Here is a 7,338-nt window from a genome sequence, read left to right on the forward strand (position 1 = left end):
ACCTCTGCCTCAAGAAGAAGTTTGCTAACACTCTTCTCGTGGAATCTGCAAAGTGATATTTGGGAGCCTATAGGGGCCCATGGTGATAAAGGAAATATCCTCACATAATAACTAAAGAGAAGCTTTCTGAGAAACTGCATTGCCATGTGTGAATGCAACTCACAGAGTTACACGTTTCTCTTCAGTGATCAGTTTGTTAGCACAGTTTTCTGGAAATCTGCAATTAGATACTTCATAGCGCAATGAACATTACAGTGACAAAGGAAATATCCACAGATGAAAACTAGAAAGAAGCTTTCTTAGAAACTTCTTGGTGATGTGTGAATTCATCTCACAGAGTTACACTTATGTTTCGTGGAGCAGTCCATTAACACTGTCTTTGAGGAATCTGAGAAGGGCTTCTTTGGATCACATTGAGGCCTACGCTGATAAAGGAAATTTCATCCGTTCAAAACGTGAAAGAAGCTTTCTGAGAAACTTCTTTCTGATCTGTGAGTTCATCTCACAGAGTTACAACCTCTGCCTCAAGAAGAAGTTTGCTAACACTCTTCTCGTGGAATCTGCAAAGTGATATTTGGGAGCCTATTGGGGCCCATGGTGATAAAGGAAATATCCTCACATAATAACTAAAGAGAAGCTTTCTGAGAAACTGCATTGCCATGTGTGAATGCAACTCACAGAGTTACACGTTTCTCTTCAGTGATCAGTTTGTTAGCACAGTTTTCTGGAAATCTGCAATTAGATACTTCATAGCGCAATGAACATTACAGTGACAAAGGAAATATCCACAGATGAAAACTAGAAAGAAGCTTTCTTAGAAACTTCTTGGTGATGTGTGAATTCATCTCACAGAGTTACACTTATGTTTCGTGGAGCAGTCCATTAACACTGTCTTTGAGGAATCTGAGAAGGGCTTCTTTGGATCACATTGAGGCCTACGCTGATAAAGGAAATTTCATCCGTTCAAAACGTGAAAGAAGCTTTCTGAGAAACTTCTTTCTGATCTGTGAGTTCATCTCACAGAGTTACAACCTCTGCCTCAAGAAGAAGTTTGCTAACACTCTTCTCGTGGAATCTGCAAAGTGATATTTGGGAGCCTATAGGGGCCCATGGTGATAATGGAAATATCCTCACATAATAACTAAAGAGAAGCTTTCTGAGAAACTGCATTGCCATGTGTGAATGCAACTCACAGAGTTACACGTTTCTCTTCAGTGATCAGTTTGTTAGCACAGTTTTCTGGAAATCTGCAATTAGATACTTCCTAGCGCAATGAACATTACAGTGACAAAGGAAATATCCACAGATGAAAACTAGAAAGAAGCTTTCTTAGAAACTTCTTGGTGATGTGTGAATTCATCTCACAGAGTTACACTTATGTTTCGTGGAGCAGTCCATTAACACTGTCTTTGAGGAATCTGAGAAGGGCTTCTTTGGATCACATTGAGGCCTACGCTGATAAAGGAAATTTCATCCGTTCAAAACGTGAAAGAAGCTTTCTGAGAAACTTCTTTCTGATCTGTGAGTTCATCTCACAGAGTTACAACCTCTGCCTCAAGAAGAAGTTTGCTAACACTCTTCTCGTGGAATCTGCAAAGTGATATTTGGGAGCCTATTGGGCCCATGGTGATAAAGGAAATATCCTCACATAATAACTAAAGAGAAGCTTTCTGAGAAACTGCATTGCCATGTGTGAATGCAACTCACAGAGTTACACGTTTCTCTTCAGTGATCAGTTTGTTAGCACAGTTTTCTGGAAATCTGCAATTAGATACTTCATAGCGCAATGAACATTACAGTGACAAAGGAAATATCCACAGATGAAAACTAGAAAGAAGCTTTCTTAGAAACTTCTTGGTGATGTGTGAATTCATCTCACAGAGTTACACTTATGTTTCGTGGAGCAGTCCATTAACACTGTCTTTGAGGAATCTGAGAAGGGCTTCTTTGGATCACATTGAGGCCTACGCTGATAAAGGAAATTTCATCCGTTCAAAACGTGAAAGAAGCTTTCTGAGAAACTTCTTTCTGATCTGTGAGTTCATCTCACAGAGTTACAACCTCTGCCTCAAGAAGAAGTTTGCTAACACTCTTCTCGTGGAATCTGCAAAGTGATATTTGGGAGCCTATTGGGGCCCATGGTGATAAAGGAAATATCCTCACATAATAACTAAAGAGAAGCTTTCTGAGAAACTGCATTGCCATGTGTGAATGCAACTCACAGAGTTACACGTTTCTCTTCAGTGATCAGTTTGTTAGCACAGTTTTCTGGAAATCTGCAATTAGATACTTCATAGCGCAATGAACATTACAGTGACAAAGGAAATATCCACAGATGAAAACTAGAAAGAAGCTTTCTTAGAAACTTCTTGGTGATGTGTGAATTCATCTCACAGAGTTACACTTATGTTTCGTGGAGCAGTCCATTAACACTGTCTTTGAGGAATCTGAGAAGGGCTTCTTTGGATCACATTGAGGCCTACGCTGATAAAGGAAATTTCATCCGTTCAAAACGTGAAAGAAGCTTTCTGAGAAACTTCTTTCTGATCTGTGAGTTCATCTCACAGAGTTACAACCTCTGCCTCAAGAAGCAGTTTGCTAACACTCTTTTCGTGGAATCTGCAAAGTGATATTTGGGAGCCTATTGGGGCCCATGGTGATAAAGGAAATATCCTCACATAATAACTAAAGAGAAGCTTTCTGAGAAACTGCATTGCCATGTGTGAATGCAACTCACAGAGTTACACGTTTCTCTTCAGTGATCAGTTTGTTAGCACAGTTTTCTGGAGATCTGCAATTAGATACTTCATAGCGCAATGAACATTACAGTGACAAAGGAAATATCCACAGATGAAAACTAGAAAGAAGCTTTCTTAGAAACTTCTTGGTGATGTGTGAATTCATCTCACAGAGTTACACTTATGTTTCGTGGAGCAGTCCATTAACACTGTCTTTGAGGAAATCTGAGAAGGGCTTCTTTGGATCACATGGAGGACTACGCTGATAAAGGAAATTTCATCCGTTCAAAACGTGAAAGAAGCTTTCTGAGAAACTTCTTTCTGATCTGTGAGTTCATCTCACAGAGTTACAACCTCTGCCTCAAGAAGAAGTTTGCTAACACTCTTTTCGTGTAATCTGCAAAGTGATATTTGGGAGCCTATTAGGGGCCCATGGTGATAAAGGAAATATCCTCACATAATAACTAAAGAGAAGCTTTCTGAGAAACTGCATTGCCATGTGTGAATGCAACTCACAGAGTTACACGTTTCTCTTCAGTGATCAGTTTGTTAGCACAGTTTTCTGGAAATCTGCAATTAGATACTTCATAGCGCAATGAACATTACAGTGACAAAGGAAATATCCACAGATGAAAACTAGAAAGAAGCTTTCTTAGAAACTTCTTGGTGATGTGTGAATTCATCTCACAGAGTTACACTTATGTTTCGTGGAGCAGTCCATTAACACTGTCTTTGAGGAATCTGAGAAGGGCTTCTTTGGATCACATTGAGGCCTACGCTGATAAAGGAAATTTCATCCGTTCAAAACGTGAAAGAAGCTTTCTGAGAAACTTCTTTCTGATCTGTGAGTTCATCTCACAGAGTTACAACCTCTGCCTCAAGAAGAAGTTTGCTAACACTCTTCTCGTGGAATCTGCAAAGTGATATTTGGGAGCCTATTGGGACCCATGGTGATAAAGGAAATATCCTCACATAATAACTAAAGAGAAGCTTTCTGAGAAACTGCATTGCCATGTGTGAATGCAACTCACAGAGTTACACGTTTCTCTTCAGTGATCAGTTTGTTAGCACAGTTTTCTGGAGATCTGCAATTAGATACTTCATAGCGCAATGAACATTACAGTGACAAAGGAAATATCCACAGATGAAAACTAGAAAGAAGCTTTCTTAGAAACTTCTTGGTGATGTGTGAATTAATCTCACAGAGTTACACTTATGTTTCGTGGAGCAGTCCATTAACACGGTCTTTGGGGAAACTGAGAAGGACTTCTTTGGATCACATTGAGGCTTACGCTGATAAAGGAAATTTCCTCCGTTCAAAACATGAAAGAAGCCTTCTGAGAAACTTCTTTCTGATCTGTGAGTTCATCTCACAGAGTTACAACCTCTGCCTCAAGAAGAAGTTTGCTAACACTCTTCTCGTGGAATCTGCAAAGTGATATTTGGGAGCCTATAGGGGCCCATGGTGATAAAGAAATATCCTCACATAATAACTAAAGAGAAGCTTTCTGAGATACTGCATTGCCATGTGTGAATGCAACTCACAGATTACACGTTTCTCTTCAGTGATCAGTTTGTTAGCACAGTTTTCTGGAAATCTGCAATTAGATACTTCATAGCGCAATGAACATTACAGTGACAAAGGAAATATCCACAGATGAAAACTAGAAAGAAGCTTTCTTAGAAACTTCTTGGTGATGTGTTAATTCATCTCACAGAGTTACACTTATGTTTCGTGGAGCAGTCCATTAACACTGTCTTTGAGGAATCTGAGAAAGGCTTCTTTGGATCACATTGAAGCCTACGCTGATAAAGGAAATTTCATCCGTTCAAAACGTGAAAGAAGCTTTCTGAGAAACTTCTTTCTGATCTGTGAGTTCATCTCACAGAGTTACAACCTCTGCCTCAAGAAGCAGTTTGCTAACACTCTTTTCGTGGAATCTGCAAAGTGGTATTTGGGAGCCTATTGGGGCCCATGGTGATAAAGGAAATATCCTCGCATAATAACTACAGAGATGCTTTCTGAGAAACTGCATTGCCATGTGTGAATGCAACTCACAGAGTTACACGTTTCTCTTCAGTGATCAGTTTGTTAGCACAGTTTTCTGGAAATCTGCAATTAGATACTTCATAGCGCAATGAATATTACAGTGACAAAGGAAATATCCACAGATGAAAACTAGAAAGAAGCTTTCTTAGAAACTTCTTGGTGATGTGTGAATTCATCTCACAGAGCTACACTTAAGTTTCGTGGAGCAGTCCATTAACACTGTCTTTGAGGAATCTGAGAAGGGCTTCTTTGGATCACATTGAGGCCTACGCTGATAAAGGAAATTTCATCCGTTCAAAACGTGAAAGAAGCTTTCTGAGAAACTTCTTTCTGATCTGTGAGTTCATCTCACAGAGTTACAACCTCTGCCTCAAGAAGAAGTATGCTAACACTCTTCTCGTGGAATCTGCAAAGTGGTATTTGGGAGCCTATAGGTTCCCATGGTGATAAAGGAAATATCCTCACATAATAACTAAAGAGAAGCTTTCTGAGAAACTGCATTGCCATGTGTGAATGCAACTCACAGAGATACACGTTTCTCTTCAGTGATCAGTTTGTTAGCACAGTTTTCTGGAGATCTGCAATTAGATACTTCATAGCGCAATGAACATAACAGTGACAAAGGAAATATCCACAGATGAAAACTAGAAAGAAGCTTTCTTAGAAACTTCTTGGTGATGTGTGAATTAATCTCACAGAGTTACACTTATGTTTCGTGGAGCAGTCCATTAACACGGTCTTTGGGGAAACTGAGAAGGACTTCTTTGGATCACATTGAGGCCTACGCTGATAAAGGAAATTTCCTCCGTTCAAAACATGAAAGAAGCCTTCTGAGAAACTTCTTTCTGATCTGTGAGTTCATCTCACAGAGTTACAACCTCTGCCTCAAGAAGAAGTTTGCTAACCCTCTTCTCGTGGAATCTGCAAAGTGATATTTGGGAGCCTATAGGGGCCCATGGTGATAAAGGAAATATCCTCACATAATAACTAAAGAGAAGCTTTCTGAGAAACTGCACTGCCATGTGTGAATGCAACTCACAGAGTTACACGTTTCTCTTCAGTGATCAGTTTGTTAGCACAGTTTTCTGGAAATCTGCAATTAGATACTTCATAGCGCAATGAATATTACTGTGACAAAGGAAATATCCACAGATGAAAATCTAGAAAGAAGCTTTCTTAGAAACTTCTTGGTGATGTGTGAATTCATCTCACAGAGCTACACTTAAGTTTCGTGGAGCAGTCCATTAACACTGTCTTTGAGGAATCTGAGAAGGGCTTCTTTGGATCACATTGAGGCCTACGCTGAAAAAGGAAATTTCATCCGTTCAAAACGTGAAAGAAGCTTTCTGAGAAATTCTTTCTGATCTGTGAGTTCATCTCACAGAGTTACAACCTCTGCCTCAAGAAGAAGTTTGCTACACTCTTTCGTGGAATCTGCAAAGTGATATTTGGGAGCCTATTGGGGCCCACGGTGATAAATGAATTATCCTCACATAATAAACTAATGAGAAGCTTTCTGAGAAACTGCATTGCCATGTGTGAATGAACTCACAGAGTTACACGTTTCTCTTCAGCTGATCAGTTCGTTAGCACAGTTTTCTGGAGATCTGCAATTAGATACTTCATACGCGCAATGAACATTACAGTGACAAAGGAAATAACACACAGATGAAAATAGAAAGAAGCTTTCTTAGAAACTTCTTGGTGATGTGTTAGTCCTCTCGCAGAGTTACACTTATGTTTCGTGAAGCAGTCCATTACACACTGTCTTTGAGGAATCTGGAGATAGGGCTCTTTGATCACATTGAGGCCTACGCTGATAAAGGAAATTTCATCCGTTCAAAACGTGAAAGAACCTTTCTGAGAAACTTCTTTCTGATCGTGAGTTCATCTCACAGAGTTACAACCTCTGCCTCAAGAAGATGAGGCTAACACTCTTTTCGTGGATCTGCAAAGTGATATTTGGGAGCCTATTGGGCCCACGGTGATAAATGAATATCCTCACATAATAACTAATGAGAAGCTTTCTGAGAAACTGCATTGCCATGTGTGAATGAAACTCACAGAGTTACACGTTTCTCTTCACTGATCAGTGTTAGCACAGTTTTCTGAGATCTTCAATTAGATACTTCATACCGCAATGAACATTACAGTGACAAAGGAAATAACCACAGATGAAAATTAGAAAGAAGCTTTCTTAGAAACTTCTTGCTGATGTGTTAATTCATCTCACAGAGTTACACTTATGTTTCGTGGAGCAGTCCATTAACACTGTCTTTGAGGAATCTGAGATAGGCTTCTTTGGATCACATTGAGGCCTACGCTGATAAAGGAAATTTCATCCGTTCAAAACGTGAAAGAAGCTTTCTGAGAAACTTCTTTCTGATCTGTGAGTTCCTCTCACAGAGTTACAACCTCTGCCTCAAGAAGAAGTATGCTAACACTCTTTTCGTGGAATCTGCAAAGTGATATTTGGGAGCCTATAGGGGCCCATGGTGATAAAGGAAATATCCTCACATAATAACTAAAGAGAAGCTTTCTGAGAAACTG

The sequence above is a fragment of the Rhinopithecus roxellana genome, chromosome 10 (genome assembly GCF_007565055.1).
Source record: "Rhinopithecus roxellana isolate Shanxi Qingling chromosome 10, ASM756505v1, whole genome shotgun sequence".
Lineage (NCBI taxonomy): Eukaryota > Metazoa > Chordata > Mammalia > Primates > Cercopithecidae > Rhinopithecus > Rhinopithecus roxellana.